The sequence below is a fragment of the Ovis aries genome, chromosome 2, assembly GCF_016772045.2.
Source record: "Ovis aries strain OAR_USU_Benz2616 breed Rambouillet chromosome 2, ARS-UI_Ramb_v3.0, whole genome shotgun sequence".
Lineage (NCBI taxonomy): Eukaryota > Metazoa > Chordata > Mammalia > Artiodactyla > Bovidae > Ovis > Ovis aries.
In genome coordinates this window covers 201,053,383-201,076,230 of record NC_056055.1, presented here as the reverse complement: position 1 = coordinate 201,076,230, position 22,848 = coordinate 201,053,383, and the positions used below count along the sequence as shown (strand labels likewise).

Sequence of the window (22,848 nt, the reverse complement as noted above, 5' to 3'; positions counted from 1 at the left end):
TTCAGATTATTGTAAAAGAGATGATACTATTTCTCAAAGAGTTCTGTCTCCTTCTTAATCTAACACTCCCCACATACATAGACACACATCCACACAGAGTATTATTCAATATATACCCAATTAAATATCAATAACATATTCAGTGAACGTGAACGTGAAGTCACTCAGTCGTGTCTGACTCTTCACGACCCCATGGACTGTAGCCTACCAGGCTCCTCTGTCTATGGGATTTTCCAGGCAAGAGTACTGGAGTGGATTGCCATTTCCTTCTCCAAGGGATCTTCCCAACCCAGGGATCGAACCTGGGTCTCCCACATCGTAGACAGACGCTTTACCATCTGAGCCACCCGGGAAGATATTCAGTAAACCTACAAAATCCTCTAGAAGAGGTATCTAATCTCCTAGTCAAGCCCAATACTAAATAGACCAATAAATCAGTTGAAAGAAAATGAACATGACTGTTGTAACATTGAAAGAAATTATCACATGATGTGAGGTACAGACCAGTCAATATTTAAGTACATTCTCAGAAAATCTGGAAACTCTTTCCTTTCTTTGGGTTGCTGGATGACACTCAGCACTTTGAGAAATTGGTAGTAGTAAGCATGAAACTCTCAATTAGATATCCAAAATGTTGCCTAACTCCCACCTTAAAGCAAAACATGTCGGTGAAGTTAGTTTTAAAAGTAGAAAGAATATTTTTATCTTTTTAAGATCCACATACACTCCTTTAAAACACCTCAGTGGTTTGACATTCTTCTTAGGATAAAACCGGGCTTCCCTGGTGGCTCAGACAGTAAAGAATCCACCTGCAATGAGGGAGATCTGGGTTTGATCCCTGGGTCAGGAAAGTCCCTTGGAGGAAAGCATAGCAACTCACTCCAGTATTCTTGCCTAGAGAATATCCATGGACGGAGGAGCCTGGCAGATGGCAGTCCATAGGGTCGCAGTTCAAACTGGATAAAACTAGTTTCTTTAAAGGGCCCACCTGGCTTGGTCTGTCCTGGCCCACCTCCCTCTCACCTCCTTTTCACCTCTCCTCTGTGTCTGTCCTCCAGCTCCGGACCCCTTGAGTGCAGTGCCTCCTCTCTCCTGGACTCACTCCTCAACATCTCTTCTTCCTCTGCCTCGGCCATGCCCTTTACGCAAAATGCTTCTTCTGCCCTGGCCATCTTGTTCCTTTGTCTTAAAGGCTCTCCTTCAGATTGTAGCCCTGTATCTCTTAGAGTTGACTCCCCTCCCTGAACAATTCTTCCACCATGCATTCTCATAGCTCACTGCGTCTGTCCTTCAAAGCACTTTATCACTGTTGTAATTTTACATTCATTTGTGTGACCATTGGATAATATCTGCGTCTCCCACAAAACTTTAATTTCCATGAAGGCAGGGACCATGGCTTTTTGCTCATTATTGCATCCCGAGGGCCTAACATAGAGCCTGGCACATGGTAGCCATTAAAACCTACATTAACTAAATGAATGAATCAATTTAAATAATAATTGCTGTTATTCTAGATTTTAAGACTCAGCCTACACTAAAATTAATGGTGTATTTGTACATTTCCACCCACCAAAGTTCTGTCTTCCTTCTCATTTTTTCCGACATCCAAGACTGTTTCATGAGATCAGTGTACTAGGATTATTTTTCCTTTCCCCATTTATTTTTTAATGGAGTCACAAAATTTAACTCACTCTACAATTTGGATATTTAGAATAAGGAGAGTGCTTCTAATTTTGTCTAAATTTAATCTAGTTGTTTTCTGCCAATTACTACCACCCCCATCTGAAACTCCCACACACTGGTTAGCAGGATTAAAAAAAATCAAATATGGATTAAAATCTAGTCAAATCTATGATTTTAATTGTCTCTTTAGAGATCAGTCTTTCATATATGCAGATGCAATCTCTCAGATAACCCCTTTCTCCTGTTTCCCTCCTAAAGTATAAGTCTGTGTTTGTTTGTCTCTGATTTCATGACAACAGAAATGGAATGGGGACTCCTGTCATGATGCCCTGTGCTTCCACTGGTCATCAGGCAATGCCATTTGTCAATTAGTATTTTCCTTGCTGGCATTTGCGCCTGGAGTGTGATGCCTTGTGTATTACACTCATCCTTTAGTCTATATGATTGTGTCAGGGACCAGCAGAGTCCATGGCCTGGTAAACAAAGCACCTTTCCCCTTATGCATATCTAAAGGTATCCAAAGTGTCTAAAGGTTACTGTTCACTGGCTTTCTGCCTAGATAGCCTTCAAATAACATGATACCTTATTGGCTGCCCTGTGTTGGCTCTTAAAACAAGCATTCTTCTCTGAAAATGGGTTAATATCTGATAACAGATTAATATCCAAAATAGACAAAGAACTCTTATAACTCTGTAGCAAAACAACAATAAAAATTAATTGTTTTTTTATTTATTAACTTACTTCTTTTACATTTTCTCCCTTACTTTATCTTATTTTTAGTGAACAATTTTTTAAAATTGAAGTATAATTGCTTTACACTGTTGTGTTACTTTCTACTGTGCAACAAAAAGAGTCAGCTATATGTATACATACATATCCTCTCTCTTGAGCTGAATAGGGTGTGGAGAATTGGAACCCTTGTGCACTGTTAGTGGGAATATAAATTGGTACAGCCGCTATCAAGAATATTATGGGGATTCCTTAAAAAAACTAAAAATAGAACTACCGTATGACCCAGGCATTTATTTATTTATTTGGCTGAGCTGAGTCTTAGCTTCCATACCCAGGATCTTCAATCTTCTTTGCAGCATGTGGAGTCTTTAGTTGTGGCCTGTGAACTCAGTTGTGGCATGTGGGATCTAGTTCCCTGACCAGGGATCAAACTCAGGCCTCCTGCACTCGGAGTGCGGAATCATAACCATTGGACCACTAGGAAAGTCCAGAGAAACTGAGGAGACATTTTCCCAAAGAAGACATAAAAATGGCCAACAGGTACACGTAAAGGTACTCAGCATCACCTTATACCTGTTAGGATCATCAAAAAGGTAAGAGATAACTGTTGGCAAGGATGTGGAGAAAAGGGAAATCTTTTGCACTCTTGATGGGAATTAAATTAGTGCAGCCACTATCTACAGAAAACAATGTGGAGTTTCTTCTAGGAAAAAAAAAAAATGAACTACCACATCATGTAGGAATCTCATTTCTGAGTATATGTCCAAGAGAAATGAAAACAGGATATCAAAGATATATCTGTACTTGCTTGTCCATTATAGCATATTGGAATATATTATTATTCACAATGTATTGTGAACATATTCTCAACAGATGAATGAATAAAGAAGATGCAATATATAGTAAAAGTTATTCAGCCATAAGAAAGGACATCCTGCCATTTCTGGCAACGTGCATTGACCTTGACAATGTCATGCTAAGTGAAATAAGCCAGAGAAAGGTAAATATTACATGGCATTACTTATATGTGAAACCTTAAAAAAAAAAAAATACTAAGCTAATAGATGTAAGAGCCTGGAATGGTGGTGACCAGGGAATTTTGTGGAGGGGAAAGGGTAATTGTTGGTCAGAGTACAAATTTCCAGCCATAGGATGAATAAGTTCTGGGGAATCTAATGCACAGCACAATGATTATAATTGGTGATACTGTGTTATATTCTTGAAAGTTGCTAAGACAATAGATCTTAAATATTCTCACCATCAAAAAGAGATGGTAGCTATATGATGTGATATAAATGTTAACTGGGCTTCCCTATCTTTTTGAACTGAACTGGGCTTCCCTGGTGGCTCAGATAAAGAATCTGTCTGCAATGCAGGAAACCTGAGTTTGATCCCTGGGTTGAGAAGATGCCCTGGAGAAAGGAATGACTATTGATTTCAGTATTCTTGCCTGGAGAGTTCAGGGACAGGAGAGCCTGGCAGGCTAGATTACACAGGGTCGCAAAGAGTCAGACATGACTGAGCAACTAACACACACACACAAACACACAACACAGTGACGAATTCTTATGGTGGTAATCATTTTTTAATATATGTGTGTATCAAATCAACAAAGTATACAGCTTAAACTCACAATACTCTACGTCAATTATACCCTGCCTAAGCTGGAAAAGAAGCCAAAGTGTACCATGATTTTTAAATTTAATATCATGGGGTAGTTGATGTCTCATCTTGCCTCCTCTAACCTGGTCCATAGTCTCAACAGCTGCTTACACAGCCCAAGGAGGACTTCAGAGCTTGTCTAGTTATGTATAGATGGATGAATAAGTGAGCAAAGACCTTCAGCTCTCCCTTGGTTTGGGGACATGTAAATTGTTAGGCTTTAGATTTTATTCAAAATGGAGCCAAACTAGGTTGATGTGGGAGAAGTATACTTCATAAAATTCATCCAATATGTGAAAAGGTGAGATAACATAGAACTTTGGCAATTTGCTAAAGGAATATTAGAAGCCATGTTACACAAATGTTTAATTTTACAGCTGATAAAATTGAATCTTAAAGTGCATAGGCAATTCACCCAAGACCACACAGGCTGTAGGCTACAGGGCCTAGATATAAACCCTAGTCCTTCCATTACCATCCCCTTGGGGCTTTTCTCTATACCACACTGCCTTTTAGACTCACCATAAGGTGGGATGAATTGAAAAAGTCACCCAGGGCCCAGGCCTCAGTCTTCACTTCAGAGACTTGTTATTCTTGCCCAGGAAGGTTAGAAAGAGTCAAGGTATATACATATATACCCACAGCTGACTTTTCACTCATCTCCCAGAAATAACAAAAAGAGAAATGGGAAGCTTCACACTAACGATCAGTACCCAGTGAGTCAAAAGAAGAGTAAGAAACAAAGAAGTAGAAAGTGAAAAGGGCAAAAAATGAAAGCTGTAAGGGAGGGCAAGAGGAAGGAAAGAAAGTAGAGAGAGGAGGGAGAGAAGGTGGGAGGGAAAAGAGTACTTGCAGGTAAAGTAGAATTGCTGGAACCCACAGGATCTCTTGCCACCATGCCATTCAGTGGCTAATCCTCCTCTCTACCCAAGTCAGAGAAAGGAATAGAAGCTTGTAGAAAACTGCTACTCTAAACAAGACCTGTTCTTCCGGGAACAGAACATGATTAGAAATGTTGAGATTGGAAATGGAGATACCAGAGGCAAATTCTGCATCACTCAAACTGCAGAAGACCTACAAGCATCTGGAGGGTCATTGGAAAGCCTAAGGGACAGCATGGCAGTACATTTAATTTCGTTAATCAGTTTGCATAGAATTGCAGGATTAATGGACAGAATGTAGTTTATAAATGTCAGGTATAGCTATAATGTTCACCCTGTGCCATAATTTAATTTGATGGAGCTAAAGGCTAGTAAATTTAGAACCAATAAAAAGAAATACTTCCTCCCATTGTACACTCCACCCCTCTGAGACCATTGCCAGGAGGTCCTTGACATGGCGCCAGCTTTGAGAAAGAATTTGACAGGCCTCAATTAGATATATATCTGGGCAGGCAAAGAGAAGATGATTTAAGAGTCACAAAATCCTATGCTTTAGTGTATTATTGAAAGCCTGTGCAGGGGTAGAAGGGGTAGTCCATCCCTTTACTCTGCTTGGCTTAAGGTGGATTAATCACATCTGCTTTTTATAGTGAAGGAAAACATGGTATACATCAGTTCAGAGAGGAACTCCCAGGGAGAGACACCCGCTTTGTACCACGTGAATGCCAAATGTCCTATGGAATCCAGATACTCTGCTTTTGGGCAGGAAAGAATCTGGAAAGGGCCAAGGGACCCCATGGAAATTGCTGTCTCCAGCCGTCTGAGAAATGTCTCCAAGTTTCCCCGAAGATTATGTGTGGGACACCTTTGTGTCAAATGACCCCTCTCCCTCTAGTCCCTCTGACCCCTCTGACCTTGAATGTGTCTTTTCCCATTGAAGAAATTCATCTTCGAAACAATTCCACTGATTTCCACCTAAATTCTACTCCTATATCATTGACTTCCTTGGAAATAAAGAGTCAGGGCAGAAAGTCCTAAATACCATTCCTCCCCATTTTATCTCAGAACAGAATCTAATAAGAAAGCCTTTACTGATGCGGCTATATCCATCTAACCTATGGATTTAGTACCCTCAGGGGAAGTTTGGAAATATAGACAAATATATTTGTCTTCTAGAGTAGGTATCCCCAGATATTTACATATTGAAGTAGATCATTTAGTTATATATGTTATTTCTTTTATTACAACAGAACATTATCCTGTTTTTTCATTTAAAGTTCTCATGCATGCTAAGTCCCTTCAGTCATGTCCGACACTGTGTGACCGTACATACTGTAGCCCACCAGGCTCCTCTGTTCATGGAATTCTCCAGGAAAGAACATTGGAGTGGGTTGCCATTTCCTTCTCCAGGGGATCTTCCCAACCCAGGGATTGAACCCTTGTCTTTTACATCTCCTGTGTTGGGAAGCAGTTTCTTTACCACTAGCACCATCTGGGAAGCCCAAAGTTCTCCTATCATCTCTGAATTCCATTTTAGGTTGGTAAAGCGGATTTTATAAAATGTTTATTGTAAAAGAGGAGGATGACATCAGAAGGTTTGAGAACCACAGACACAGTGTACAAGTAGCAATATTCACATATTCTTGAGTGAAATTTTCCCACTGAGTATTCAGTTTGCTCCTCTGTATCTCAAGGTTCTTTTCCTCAACCTCACTGGTTGCTCACTAAGGCTTCTACTTCTGCTAAATACTGACTTTATTGCTTTTGATTACTTGCTATTGCTACCTTTATCCTTCCAAATTCTGGATTTCTCATTTGTTTGAAAGCCCTATTCCCTTGTCCTGGAAGTCAAAATGTTTCCATGTGACTCCTAGTATATCCTTTGGTATCTTACAGAAAATTGTAGCTGTGTGGGGTTTTCTCAGGCAATAGTAGAAATCATTGATGTAGGGGTTAAGGAATAAAAGTTGGATAAATATTTTTCAACTCTCAACAAATTACTGAATACCTTAAAATTCAGTTTTCTCATCTATTAATAAACATGTTGATACTAACATCAACCTCACTGGGTTGTTTTAAGGGTTAAAAGAGATACCACATGTGAAGGATTTAGCATAGTATAAGTTGTAGACTTGTGGAATACTTTATTCTCTGCTTTTAAAGTGTGTGACTCTTTTGAATATCAATTATATATTAGACTGTTAATGGTATCCATTTTTTGCAGAATCTCATCATTAAGACCTGTGAAACTCACCCAAAATTGAGTCTAAAATGCACTTACCAGTTTTTGGAGATACACTAGTGCAATTGTTTATTACTTCAATTTGATCTTAATTAGCAGAGTGAGAGATGCCTTTGAAACAGCATGAAAGTGTTTATTTAATTCTCCTATTCAGTACTCTCAAGGGTGAAAGCTTCTGCTTTAGTGCTTGGTCAAGCCTTAAACTTTATGTGCTTTGGCACGGCTCTGTAACAGAAGTGTTCATGGCTGACACTGCCAAGTGCACAGAATAAATATAAATTTTTATCAGTACAGTAAGTGTTCATAATACTGACTGTCAGTTGAAAGCTATGCAGTGCTTTTATGGTTTCAAATTTTATAATAGAAAAGCAGCAAGGTTTGAGTGTGGCTGTGTATCCTTCAAATCTAAGCTGCCGATGCCCACAAACCACTGTGTACATGTAGTGCTCATTATATTCAGCACAGAAGAAGTGAGGAACTAACAGGCCAGGGACAAGGATCTAACCCAAGCTTTACCACCACTCTCTAGGAGCCAGAAAAAGCCCCAACAGTCTTACCTGTTAAAAAAAAAAAAAAAAAGTCTATTACTGATAGAGATCCACCTTCCAGAGCTGCTACGAGGAAAAAAAAAAATGAAGTAACACATGTGAAAATGACACCAAAGTTACACAGTCTAAACATACAGTTGTTGTGTCCTTCAAGCTGCTGTGTTATTGATAAAGAATCCAGAGAGTTTTCAAGGAAGCCAGTTTTACTAACACAGGCTATGAAATAATGCAGAATAACCTGTTTTACATTCAGATTCATCAACTTCAGAAGGATCTTCAGAAGTCATGTTGTCTATATTGTTCCACTTCCAGGAATTTTAATTTTGACAAATGAAGACAGCAAATAAAACTTCTTCATGCACTCTCTTTAGGACTGATGCACTGCATTTTTAGTTTATCGACTAGCAATTCCTGGTCAAGAAAGATCTGTGTTGAACTATAAAACATTTCTCAAGAAATGAAGATACCACCATGGGTATCATAGGAGAGATTAGGAGAAACCAAGTAAGACCACAGACAAGAAGAAATGGCCTCTATAAACCAATGCTTCTTGAAGCGATTTCAATCTGTTCTTTTCTTGATGCATCTTATTCAAAACTGGGCCTAGGTTATCAATAGTCTTAGAGCAGTCTGGGCCATTCTGGTGCTTTTCTATAAATATTAAATTTACTCACTGTTTGAAAAAATAAATCATACTCCTCCTTCATTGAATGTTATTAATTTAACTCTCAAATGCTGATATTTTGGGAAAAATGGCTTCTTGACCAGAATAAAGCACTTGTGTGAAATCAGAATCATTTCTGTCCTAGAAGGCCATTGAGTTAAGATGTTATGCCTGATATATGACTCCTGAAGCCCTGGTGAATCAAATTTGATGATCTATTATATCTTGGATTACTTTCTAATTGTTTTATGAACTTTAGTTTTATCTCCTCACTGTAAAAAGGCAAATACAGCATCTTCTACTTCTGCCCTATAATGCCCAACATAGAGCTGGCATTCAGTGCACTTTTAAAACGTATTTTGTAAGTTCTCCTAGGTAACATGAATAATTCAATAACTCTTTTGTTAGAATGGTTCATTCATTCATTCAACAGCACATGCTGTTTATCCTTTTATTTAGGAAAAGAAATGCTCCAAATCTTTAAACTGGTAGAGCCCAAAGGACATTTTCTATCTGGTTCATTCTGTGCTGAATGGGTCTCTCTTACTCTTCTCCCTTTTCCATGTTGAACTGGTTACCCAATTTTATCAATTCCATCCTAAAATATCTTTCTAATCCATTTCTCTCTCTTTACCTTTAGTCTCACTGCCCAAGTTCAGACCATCATATCTTTTACCTAGGTTGTTTTAAGACTCTTCAAATCAATGTTTGTCTAATCTACTTTTTAAGATTTAATTAATATGGATTTATTAACAACTATGTACCCAGTGCTTCCTAGGTACTGAGAATACTTTCTAGATCTCTGCTCTCATGGGGCTTCTATCCTGATGCTCAGAGACAGAAACTAACCAAGAAAATAAACAGGATCATTTCAGGTGGTTTAAGTATTACAGAGGAAATAAAATAGTGATATGATATTGACTGGTGGGTATAAGGTGAAAATATGTCTTTTAGAAAATGCATTTTGAGTTTGTGACAGGTCTATAGTTCATAGGGTTGCAAAGAGTCAGACATGACCTAGCAACTAAACCACAACATTTAGTTGAGTTTTGGAGGATAAGAAGGACCCAGCCATTTGAGGAATTGGTTAGATAGTCTTCCAAACAGAAGTAGGGGCATGAAACTGGAACAGAGAACACACCAGTATGGACAGAGAATAGCAAAGCTGAAAGGGTTATATGAGCTGAGATGGAGAGGTGGGCTGACAGCAGTTCATATAACTTTGTAGGCAATTGAAAGGAGTCTGAACTTTAGTCTAGGAGCAATAGGTAGATCCTGGAGAGTTTTAAGCAAAGAAGCAGTATCATATAATTTAATTTTAATAAGCTCATTCTTGTTCTGAGGAGATTGGATTCATACAGGCAAAGCATGAACCAAAAGGATAAGGTGTGAGACTATTAAAATAATCCAGGTAAGAAAAGATAGTGGTTTATACTATGGTGATGGGAAACAGAATGAAGAAAATACATTTAGGACTTTCTTATTTTGGGATATTTTGAGCAAGAAAAAATAAAAAATAAAGAATGACACTTTGGTCAGGGGCTTGAACATCTAAATAGCTGACTTTACCATTTACTGAGATGGGCAAAAATGGAGAAGGAGTACATTTCACAAGTAGAACAATTTTTCTAAAATTTGAGTCTGGTTATGTTTTAGCTTAGCTAATATATTTCAACCATTTCCTATTCTTCTCAGTACAAAATGCACACTTTATATTATACATATGACATCACCTGTATTCATCCTTCCAATCCAGCTTCCTTTCCCATCACTCCCCCACAAGGCACCTGCAGCTGCAGCCATAATGAGCAGCCCACTTCTTTTCTGTACAGGCTGTACTTTCTTGCTTCGCCATGCCTCAAAACTCAAGTGTTTATTCTGCCTAAAATTTTTGACCTTCATCCTCTATGTTGTAATGTCTAACCTATCTTTCAAAACACTGTGTTACCTCCTCACCAAGGTAAGATGGGTACTTCCCTGTTTCAGTCTCAGATAATGGGCCAGTTACATTCTATTGATGAATATGCCATGGCTGTGAGCTTATTATCAGTAGGGAATCTCATTCAACTTTTTACCCCCATAATTGATAAGTCACATCACAGCTCACAGATCAGGCCAAGGCAGATGTACTTCACCCCAGTTACAAGGGTCACCTTCATCCTTCTGGTTATCAGTATGGGAGTCTTTATTAACTTTCATCTGTTTTTTGTATATAGCCCAAATACACAGTTCTTAAACAGTGGTATTGCTAAAGTTCTCTTTTTTTCCCTCTAGCTTAGCTTCATGGGTGTTTAGAAATGTGAAAAATATTTTTGCACAGAAGAGAGGATGCTATCAGGGTAATTAGTATATGGGGTCTGAGACCCTTAGGCAAGCCACCACACTTTGAGACAAGATGTTTTCTTAATGAGGAAGTCATTTTCTATGTGTCAAAGTCATAAAACTTAACACGACCCCTCCCTATATTTTATACTGAGTCTGTGTTGTGCTTGCCTGAATATGCTGCCAGTAGATTTATACTCTAATAACTTGATTTTTAATTAGCGAGAAACCAAGGCAGTACTAGTTAAATGTCTCACAAAGCATTGCAGATGACTCTAAATGCCTTATGATATAAATACCTTTAGTCAAATGAAAACACAAGTAGCTTTGCATATATTTATATGTTTTGCCCTTTAAGTTTTGAGTTTAAAGGCTGAAAGCAGAGGCAGTGGTAAAAGGAAGGCAGCTTCTTCTGAAGATTCATGCATTAAATTAGTTTGATTAAACTCAACACACATTCACCAGACATCTACTAGGTGCCAAGGCGTGTGTAGGGCATGGTGGGAATTGCAGAGCCAGGTGACGTGAAGGACCTACTGCCAAGATGCTCTTCAGAATAATGCATTTTCCAAGAAAACCCTTTTTCTGTTCCTCTGAGTGGTCTCAAAAGACAGCTGAAGTCAAGAGTCATGCATCAATTCTGGAGTCTTCAGCATTTCGCTGGACTTGCTAAATCAAACCCCACATGGAAGTGATGCAGTTCTATTCATTATAATTCATTTCTAAAAAGTAAAGATTCATTTGCCCTAAAAATTTATGGCACATTTTTTTAAATAAAATATTAAAAACTCTGAAGTAATATAATTTAAAACAATCTAATCAGTTTAAAAGCTAAATAACCTGAATGAATAAAAAATTTTATTCTGTGATATTTAGGCTCTGGATTAAAATAAAATTTTTAGTTCATTTTAGCTCGAGATAAATAAAATTCCTAACCAAGCATGATCAAAAGTCTCTTTTTCATTAGGGAAATAAGATTCTGTGAATTTTGCACTTGGAATTTTATATCAGAATTGGTGTTCAAGATTGAAAGAAAGTGGAGTAAACCTTAAATTGATGTCAGCCCTTCACTCATTTGTCCAGCCAGACAGCAGCCCTCAGATGTACCAAACACAGATTCGCTGGGCACCCTCTCTGTTTTAGGCTCTGTGACCCATGATTTCGTTCCCTATTCTCTTTGTATTTCAAATACAGTTCTCTCATTGGAGAGTGACATTTCGTTCTTCCTTCACTCGTGGAACAGCATGTTTTGTTTGTTTGTTTTCTTTCCTGCTTGTTTGTTTTATCAGCACTAGTATACCATCTGCATTCTGGGGCACTTCTTTCCTTTCCTTAAAGATGTATGAAGATCCTCCAGACTACTTCCCTTGTAGCTCAGTTGGTAAAGCATCTGCCTGCAGTGCAGGAGACCCGGGTTTGATTCCTGGGTTAGGAAGATCCCCTGGAGAAGGAAATGGCAACCCACTCCAGTATCCTTGCCTGGAAAATCTCATGGACATAGGACTGCAGTCCACGGGGTCGCAAAGAGTCGGGCACGACTGAGCGACTAACACTAACTGTCCCAGCCCAGCCTGGGGATTGGTCCGCAATATTGCAGGAAGCTGGAGGTCCTGGGTTGAATGGTCAGCATCTCCAAGAGGCAGTGAAGAGAAGACAGACTGATAACTCAGTGATTACTGAGGAACACTCCAGTTCAGTCTTGCTTATTTATTACTGTCACCACTCCTTCACATGTTGGACAGGTTCTGTTGTCTTCTGTTCTGTTTTTGGCGTCTATATTGGTTTGCTAGAGCAGCCAGCCGTTAAAAAGCACCACAAACCAGGTGACTTAAAATAATGGTAGAAATCTATTCTCTTGAAATTCTGGAGGCTAGAAGTCTAAACTCAAGGCAAGAAGTCTAAAATCAAACTGAGCTACACTGCGCCGAGATTCCGGGTAGGATTCTTCTCTGCGTCTTCCAGCTTCTAATGGGCGCCAGTATTCCTTGGCGGATGGATGTGTCTCTCCAGTCTCGGCCTCTGTCTTTACCTTGCCTTCTGCCTTAGGCGTCTGTGTCTAAACTTACTCTCTTCTTATAAAAACAGCAGTGACTGGATAGAGCTCATCCCAATCCAATATGACTTGATTGCACCTTAACTTGATTGCACCTTCAAAGACACCTTTTCTGAATAAAGTCACATTTATAGGTTTCAAGTGGAAATGAATTTTGAGGAGGTACTATTGAACACAGTACATTATCCAACTCCCTTTCCTTACCCCTTCAAATTCAGGGGTTTCTTACTACCCAAGAGTTCTAAACTCTTCTTTGTTCATTTCATTGAATTTGTTCATGCAATTGTAACTTGTTTACATCCTGTGTATATCTTTTCTTAAGTCTCCTCAAATCACCCAGTGTGAATGTGTCATTTGTATTCTATAGGGACCCTAACTGATACACAGGTCCTCCCATATACCTCTTTCATTTTCATGTTTACCTTTAATGTTTTTGCTTTCACTTGTCACTTACTGCAGAAATATAAAGGAAAGAAAACAGTGGGCCAGAAGTGGCTTGCTTTGATTCCCCCTAGCCTTTGTAGGGCTTCCCCAGTGGCGCAGTGGGTAAAGAATCTGCCTTCAATGCATTAGATGCGGAAGATGCGGATTTGATCCCTATATCGGGAAGATCCCCTGAAGGAGGGCATGGGAACCCACTCCAGTATTCTTGCCTGGAGAATCCCATGACAGAGGAACCTGATGGGCTACAGAGTTGAACATGACTGAAGTGACAGAGCACACAGGCAACCTTTGTAGAGAAGGGCCATCCTTCTTGAATAAGCTTCTGCTTTTAATCCTAACTGAACAGAAAAAATTTAAGACATGAGGCACTAATAAAGAGTTCCAGAAAAAAGAAAACCAAAAGTGTGAGAAAGAAGATGGCGTTAGAATGCATTGGGAGAAAATACATAAATACTTCCATACAGCCAAATGTTTTTATTTATAATATTTTTATAACTATGGAAAAGTGGAAAGGGGAAAAAAACTATTTAAAAAGTTGGTGTTCCTTTGTTAATCTAGCCGCAAAAGTGCTTTATTTTTTTCTCTTTTTGTTGTGCTGTTGCTAAGTCGTATCTGACTCTGCGATCTCACAGACTGCAGCACACCAAGCTTCCCTGTCTTCACTATTTCCCAGAGTGTGCTTGAATCCATGTTCATTAAGGCAGTGATGCTATCCAACCATCTCATCCTCTGCCACTCTCTTCTTCTTTGCCTTCAATCTTTCCCAGCATCAGGATCTTTCCCAATGAGTCAGCCAGCTCGCATCAGATTGGAGCTTCAGCTTCTGTATCAGTCCTTCCAATAAATATTCATGGTTGATTTCCTTTAGGATTGACTGGTTTGATCTCCTTGCTGCAAATGTACTCTCAACGGTCTTCTCCAGCTCCACAACTCAAAAGTATCAATTATTTGACTCTCGGCCTTCTTTATGGTTCCAACTCTCACATCCATACATGACTACTGGAAAAAACATAGCTTTGACTAGACAGATCTTTTTGGCAAACTGATGTCTTTGCTTTTTAAAATGCTGTCTAGGTTTGTCATATCTTTTCTTCCAAGGAGCAAGCATCTTTTAATTTTACATCAGCAGTCACAGTCCGCAGTGATTTGGAGCCCAAGAAAATAAAATCTGTCCCTGTTTCCACTTTTCCCCCTATCTATTTGCCATCAAGTGATGGAACTGGATGCCATGATCTCAGTTTTGTCCTTTTACCTGTGATTTATATTGATACATCTTTGAAATTCTAGAATAAATCATTTTAGTACTCATATTATGCATTAGTTTAGGAATTTAATATTTACTATAAATGTAATTGGTTCTTAGCTTTCATTTTAAGACCATTTCATTTCAGATTTTGGACCAGAGTTATGTTAAATTTAAAAAATTATCTGGGAAAACTTTTATTCTTTATTTGCATTTTGAAACAACTGAACTATTGATAGAACAGTGTTTGTTTTATTAATGTTTCCTTCTTGAAGATTCAATGAACTTTCTGATGAACTTATTTTGCTTTAGCAATGTGTTTGTCTGTGCTCAGTCACGTCTGACTCTTTGAGACTCCATGGACTGTAGCCTGCCAGACTCCTCTCTCCATGGAATTTTCCAGGCAAGAATACTAGAGTGAGTTACTATTTCCTTTTTCAGGGGGTTTTCCACCACCCAGGGATCAAACCCTCATCCCCTGAGTCTCTTGCCTTGGCAGGTAGATTCTTTACCACTAGCATCACCTAACAAATACTTTGAAAATCATTGACCTAAAATTTTCTTCTATAAGAGCTAATATATTCATTTTATAATATTTCAGCAGTTTTTATTTTATTACAAAGATCCACTTCATTAAGATTTTAAAATTATTAGTTGAGAGCTACACATGGAAGGTAATTATAATTTCAAATTTTTATTTTTTAAATTTATTTTTTGGCCTCACTGAGAAGCATGTGGGATCTTAGTTTGCTGACCAGGGATTGAACCTGTGCCCCTTGCACTGAAAGCACAGAGTCCTAACCACTGGAATGCCAGGGAGTCCATGTAGTTATAATTTTAAAATTTTTGAATTTCTGATTATATTCTCCTCTTCCTTCTCCATAATAGTAAAAATATTAGTAATATGATGGTAATGATGCTGTTTGGAAAGACCATAGATTTGACTAAATGTACTTTTGTTGGCAAAGCAATGTCTCTGCTTTTTAATATGCTATCTAGGTTGGTCATAACTTTTCTTCCAAGGAGCAAGCATCTTTTAATTTCATGGCTGCATTCACTGTCAACAGTGATTTTGGAGCCCAAGAAGATAAAGTCTGTCACTGTTTCTGCTGTTTCCCCATCTATTTGCCATGAAGTGATGGGACCAGATGCCATAATCTTAGTTTTCTGAATGTTGAGTTTTAAGCCAACTTTTTCACTCTCCTCTCACTTTCATCAAGAGGCTCTTTAGTTCTTCTTCACTTTCTGCCATAAGGGTTGTGTCATCTGCATAACTGAGGTTATTGCTATTTCTCCCAGCAATCCTGATTCCAGCTTGTGCTTCATCCGGCCCAGTGTTTCTCATGATATACTCTGCATATAAGTTAAATAAGGAGGGTGACAATATACAGCCTTGATGTACTCCTTTCCCTTTTTGGAACCACCCTGCTCCATTTTTCAGTAGTCATGTATGGTTGTGAGAGTTGGACTATAAAGAAAGCTGAGCACTGAAGAATTGATGCTTTTGAGCTGTGGTTTAGATGCTACTTTAGATGTCGTTTAGATGCTATGTTTAGATGCTCTTCTTGGAGAAGACTCTTCTCCAAGAGGAGATCCAACCAGTCCAGCCTAAAGGAAATCAGTCCTGAATATTATTGGAAGGACTGATGCTGAGGCTGAAGCTCCAATACTTTGGCCTCCTGATGTGAAGAATTGACTCACTGGAAAACACCCTGATTCTGGGAAAGATTAAAAGCGGGAGGAGAAGGGAATGACAGAGGATAAGTTGGTTGGATGGCATCACTGACTCAATGGACATGAGTTTGAGTAATCTCTGAGTTGGTGATGGACAGGGAGGCCCAGCGTGCTGCAGTCCACAGGTCGCAAAGAGTTGGACATGACTGAGCGACTGAACTGAACTGAATGATACTGTTTTTAATCTTCACAAGAGTCCTAGGAGGTAGATTCTGTCATTTGCCCATTTCGGGCAAGAAAACTGACATATATTTTTCTCTTCTAATTGCTAATATGTGAAAGGTAATAGTAGGTCTTGTCACTTTGAGACAATTTCACTCCAAGTCATTGAATCACTATGACGGCATGAAATTTAGCCCAGGATAACTTCAGAAACTATCCTCCTAACCTCCACACTATGTATATTTGTATTGATATTTCCTTCTTTTTTCCTCTATTGGTCTTAGCAGAGATTTGTTTCACAGATAGAGAATCAATTCTTCACTATATTACCAAACCATCCCTTTTTAATTTTTTTTAATCATTAACTTTTGGTTTTTATTGTTATGTGTGCATGCTCAGTTGCTGAGTTGTGTCTGACTCTTTGCAAGTCTATAGACTGTAGCCCACCTGGCTCCTCTGTCCATGGTACTGTCCAGGTAAGAATACTGGAGTGCTCCCAGGGGATCTTCCCAACTCACGGATCAAACCTGGTTCTCTGGCAGGCTGGTTCTTTACCACTGAGCCATTTGGGAAGCCTTTTTTATTCTTACACTCATGTATATTTTGTTAACTTTTTTAGTTTCTTTAATTTAATCTTAATTTAAATTTCTTCTTATTTAAAAATAAAAATATTTAAAGCTATGAAATTTTCTCTGATTATAATTTGTATGAAATCTTACACCTTGATATATTATATTGAACCTATAAAATTAACATCAATAATTGACAGATTTGGGCATTATAAAAATGATCATTTCATATGGTTCAACCTAATGCCTAATATTATTTTCCCAATATTTTATAATTATAGTTTGATATGCTCAGTTGGTAAAGAATCTGTGTGCAATGCAGGAGACTGGTTCGATTCCTGGTTTGGGAAGATCCACTGGAGAAGGGATAGGCTACCCACTCCAATATTCTTGGGCTTCCCTTGTGGCTCAGCTGGTAAATAATCTGCCTACAATGAGGGAGACCTGGGTTCCATCCCTGGGTTGGGAAGATCCCCTGGAGAAGGGAAAGGCTACGTACTCCAGTATTCTGGCCTGGAGAATTCCATGGACTATATAATCCATGGTGTCGCAAAGAGTCAGATGTGATTTTCACTTTCATGCTTTCTTTTTTCAAGGATTATTATGCACCAGAGGGAAGTTTTAAAATTTGTTTTCTAAAGCACAGCCCTAGTGATATTTCTTTACTCAAAAAGATTTCCTTTCTTTTTTGGCTGCACCATGTAGCATGTGGGATCTTAATTCCTGGACCAAGGATAGAACCCCTGGCCCCTGCAGTGGAAGCACAGAGGCTTAACCACTGAACCACCAGGGAAGTCCCCCTAGGCTTTCAGGGTGACATTAATTGTCCTTCACATTGCTTCTCAACATGTTGCAGGCTGCCTGTATGTACCCCTCACAACCATCCAGACTGAACCCAGCTTTCCCTGCCCACCTCTGGCTTTGCTCATAGTCTTCTTTCCATATGAAATATCCTTTCTGCTTAGCTCCACTTGCTGAAAATCCTCTCTGATCTTTGAGGAATAGAGCAAAGGCACATCTTCCAAGGTTTCTCTTATTCCCTCAGTTCAAATTTGTACGTATTTGAACTCAGTTCAGTTATTAATGGCTGAGTTCCAGTTTGTTCACTTGTAAAATGGGAACAATAATACTCACTTTATCGATTTCTGTGAGGATTAAGTTATATACAGTATCTACATCAGTAGGAGAGTTCCTAGCATGTATAAGTGGGGTTTTTTGTGTTTTTTATTTTTATTTTTTTTTGGTCTGTGTTATTCTCAGTTGACCCCCTACCACCACGGCTTTTCCTCCCCTGCCAAACGTCATCTCAAAGTGCTCTGCCCTCAGAGATCTCATTTGTTCAACCACTCTTCATCCTTTACTCTAAGTTGGCTTCACATCCCTTTCTTTCCTCTACAGATGAACTACCTCACAGACTTGCGTGTTGTTCCCGTCACATTTGCTCCCGTTGTTTACATCCCCCTCTCCTCCTTGCCTGGGACTTCTCCATCACAGTCCCTGCCCCTTCTCTTACTTCTCTAACCTCTCCCTCTCTCAGCCTATTGGCAATTACTGTTCTACCCTCCTACTCTTAAGCATAAACTGAAATTTATATTTCACACTTATATCTGTGCTTCTGTTTCAGTGAAGAACAATATCATATAACCAAAATCTAAGAATCATCTATAAATTATTTCTCAGACCCAGTGTCCATTTCCTGTCTATCCTATCCTTTCACATTTCTCTATGTCCAGATCCCCCACGCTCTTTCTTTTAGATGGCTCTAACAGTTTTCTAAAACTCTACTAACTTCCTCTTTCTTTCCTATTCAGTACATTCTCCTCTCTGCTGACTGAATTATAATTCTAGAACGTAAATGAAAAGTCTTTTAAAGTCTTTTATAGCTAACCTTTGCTTAGAGTTTACCATGAGCATAAAGCCCTCAAAACATACCTTCCTTAAACACTTCACAGTTATTTATTCTTTAGTGACTGTTTTATCAGTTGGTCCATGATTGCAACAGAACTTTCATGTCTCTGAGTTGTTTGAAATTAAGGGCTGCAATTTCTCTTTTATAGCTCCCAATGAACCTGCTACAATACGTGACAGGCCATCACTCATCAGCGTTGTCAACCTGAATCCTGATAGTAAATGCTACCATTATTGAGTGTTTCCTATGTGCCTACTACTCTCTCATGTGTTTTGCATAAGTTTTAACTTAATTCCTGTGGAATAAGTATTAATACTATCAACATGAAGTAAGGACCTACAGCTAATAAGCAAAGCAGCTAGGATTTGAATCCAGGCAACTACAGAACTTGTCTTTGTAAATATTGCACTATTTACCTAGTGCGCATGCTTGTCGAGAAAATGCCTAAAGGACTAAGATAAAAACAAATGTATTTTTATTGTGGCATAAAGCAAGTACAATGATGAAGAGCTCTGACAAAACGTGGTCCACTGGAGAAGGGAATTGAAAACCACTTCAGTATTCTTGCCTTGAGAACCCCATGAACAGCATGAAAAGGCAAAAAGATAGAACACTGAAAGAGGAACTCCCCAGGTCAGTAGGTGCCTAATATGCTACTGGAGATCAGTGGAGAAATAACTCCAGAAAGAATGAAGGGAGGGAGCCAAAGTGAAAACAATACCCAGTTGTGGATGGGACTGGTGATGGAAGTAAATTCCAATGCTTTAAAGAGCAATATTGCATAGGAACATGGAATGTTAGGTCCATGAATCAAGGCAAATTGGAAGTGGTCAAACAGGAGATGGCAAGAGTGAGCATCGGTATTTTAGGAATCAGTAAACTAAAATGGACTGGAATGGGTGAATTTAATTCAGAACCATTATATATACTACTGTGGGCAGGAATCACTTAGAAGAAATGGAGTAGCCATCATGGTCAACAAAAGAGTCCAAAATGCAGTACTTGGATGCAATCTCAAAAACAACAGAAAGATCTATGTTCGTTTCCAAGGCTAGCCATTCAATATCACAGTAATCCAAGTCTATCCCCTGATCAGTAATGCTGAAGAAGCTGAAGTTGAATGGTTCTATGAAGACCTACAAAAGCTTCTCAAACTAACACCCCCAAAAGATGTATTTTTCATTATAGGGGACTGGAATGCAAAAGTAGGAAGTCAAGAGATGCCTGTTGTAACAGGGAAATTTGGCCTTGGAGTACAAAACGCAGCAGGTCAAAAGCTAACAGGTTTTTGCCAAGAGAACGCACTTGTCAGAGCAAACACCCTCTTCCAACAACACAAGAGAAGACTCTATACATGGACATCACTAGATGGTCAATACTGAAATCAGATTGATTATACTCTTTGCCTCCAAAGATGGAGAAGCTCTATACAGTTAGCAAAAACAAGACCAGGAGCTGACTGTGGCTCAGATCATGAACACCTTATTGCCAAATTCAGGCTTAAATTGAAGAAAGTAGGGAAAACCGCTAGACCATTCAGGTATGACTTAAACAAAATCCCTTATGATTATACAGTGGAAGTGAGAAATAGATTTAAGGGACTAGATCTGATGGACAGAGTGCCTGAAGAACTATGGATGGAGGTTTGTAACATTGTACAGGAAGCAATGATCAAGACAAACCCCAAGGAAAAAAAAATACAAAAAGGTGAACTGGTTATCTGAAGAGGGCTTGCAAATAGCTGTGGAAAGAAGAGAAGCAAAAGGCAAAGAAGAAAAGGAAAGATATACCCATCTGAATGCAGAGTTCCAAAGAATAGCAAGGAGAGATAAGAAAGCCTTTCTCAGTGATCAGTGCAAAGAAATAGAGGAAAACAACAGAATGTTAAAAACTAGAGATCTCTTCAAGAAAATTAGAGATACCAAGGGAACATTCCATGCAAAGATGGGCACAATAAAGGACAGAAATGGTATGGACCTAAAAGAAGCAGACGATATTAAGAAGAGGTGGCAAGAACACACAGAAGGACTATACAAAAAATATCTTCATGACCCAGATAACCATGATGGCGTTCATCACTTGAGTCAGACATCCTGGCATCCTGGCAAAGTCAAGTGGGCCTCAGGAAGCATAACTATGAACAAAGCTAGTGGAAGTGATGGAATTCCAACTGAGCTATTTCAAGTCCTAAAAAGTGATGCTGTGAACGTGCAGCACTCAATATGTCAGCAAATTTGGAAAACTCAACAGTGGTCATAGAACTGGAAAAGGCAAGTTTTCATTCCAATCCCAAAGAAAGGTAATGCCAAAGAATGCTCAAACTACCCAACAATTGCACTAATCTCACACACTAGCAAAGTAATGCTCAAAATTCTCCAAGCCAGGCTTCAACCGTACATGAACCGTGAACTTCCAGATATTCCAGCTGGATTTAGAAAAGGCAGAGGAACCAGAGATCAAACTGCCAACATCCTTTGGATCATAGAAAAAGTGAGAGAGTTCCCCCAAAAATCTACTTCTGCTTTATTGACTATGCCAAATCCTTTGACTGTGTGGATCACAACAGAGTATGGAAAATTCTGAAAGAGATGGGAACACCAGCACCTTACCTGCCCCTTAGAAATATGTATGCAGGTCAGGAAGCAACAGTGAGAACTAGACATGGAACAACAGACTGGTTCCAAATTGGGAAAAGAGTATGTCAAGGCTTTATATTGTCACCCTGTTTATTTAACTTATATGCAGATTTCATTATGACTAACGCTGGACTGGATGAAGCACAAGCTGAAATCATGATTGCTGGGAGAAATATCAAAAACCTCAGATATGCAGATGACACCCCCCCTGTGGACAAAAGCAAAGAACTAAAGAGCCTGTTGATGAAAGTGAAAGATGAAAGTGAAAAAGTTGGCTTAATATTCAACATTCAAAAAGCTGAGATCATGGCTTCTGGTCCCATCACTTCATAGAAATAGATGGAGAAACAATGGAAACAGTGAGAGACTTTATTTTTGGGGGCTCCAAAGTCATTGCAGAGGGTGACTGCAGCCATGAAATTAAAAGATACTTGCTCTTTGGAAAAAAGCTATGACCAACCTAGACACCATATTAAAAAGCAGAGACATTACTTTACCAACAAAGTTCCATCTAGTCAAAGCTATGGTTTTTCCAGTAGTCATGTATGGATGTGAGAATTTGAGTAAACTCAGAGAGTTCATGATGGACAGGGAGGCCTGGCATGCTGCAGTCCATGGGGTCACAAAGAATTGGACACGACTGAGCGACTGGACTAAAAGCAAATAGAACAAAAGTTATAGCATTTGAGAATGCCATTATTAGGAATATTTTTAAAATAGCAATCTGTTTCATAGTTATCATGTAATAGTCAAACAATTCTGCAAGAGGACACAGCAATGCATTCCTGCTGCTCTTCTTCCTGAGACCAACTCATTTTTTAATTTTGTCATTCTAAAAAAGATGGAAGATTTATAATTCAGTACACATTTCTTCTGTGGTAAGTGCCGAAAGGTAAATCAACCAATCAGTTCCATATTTTCCGAGTACTTACAATGTCTATCTTAATGCCAGCACCCTGAAAAGAAGTTTTGAGATTAGCAGTTCCTGAATCCTGTTCTAAAATCTTGTCTCTTACCCATCTTATAACATGAATGTGTTCTGTTCTTTCTCAAGAGAAAAGTCAATAAAGAAGTTACTAGAGTAAAACTGAGATTCAAAGAGATGTTTTATAAATAAAAAAAGGAAAGCAGTGACTATGGTGGTGATATCAGGTCTCTTTACTTCTGAGCAGGGTCTTATGAGAGACCTAATCCATTCCTAAACAATCTCTGAAGAACTGGTAAGAAAAGTCATTGGTGAGATTAAACTCAATAGCAAAATCCTTGGATGCTGCCCAAAGTGACTAGTTTTATCTGAGTCAGCTAAGTTTAAACATGTATTTACCAGCAAGTCTTTCCTGCTGGCCCTTCTATTGTGACACAGT

The 22,848-nt window shown here is 38.8% G+C and overlaps 1 non-coding gene across 1 annotated transcript; it reads right to left on the bottom strand.

Annotated features, from left to right (window-relative positions):
• Positions 1 to 281: 281 nt before the first annotated feature.
• On the bottom strand, positions 282 to 353 carry TRNAR-ACG (transfer RNA arginine (anticodon ACG)). Its single transcript has one exon. It is a non-coding gene; the product is annotated as a tRNA-Arg (tRNA).
• Positions 354 to 22,848: the final 22,495 nt, after the last annotated feature.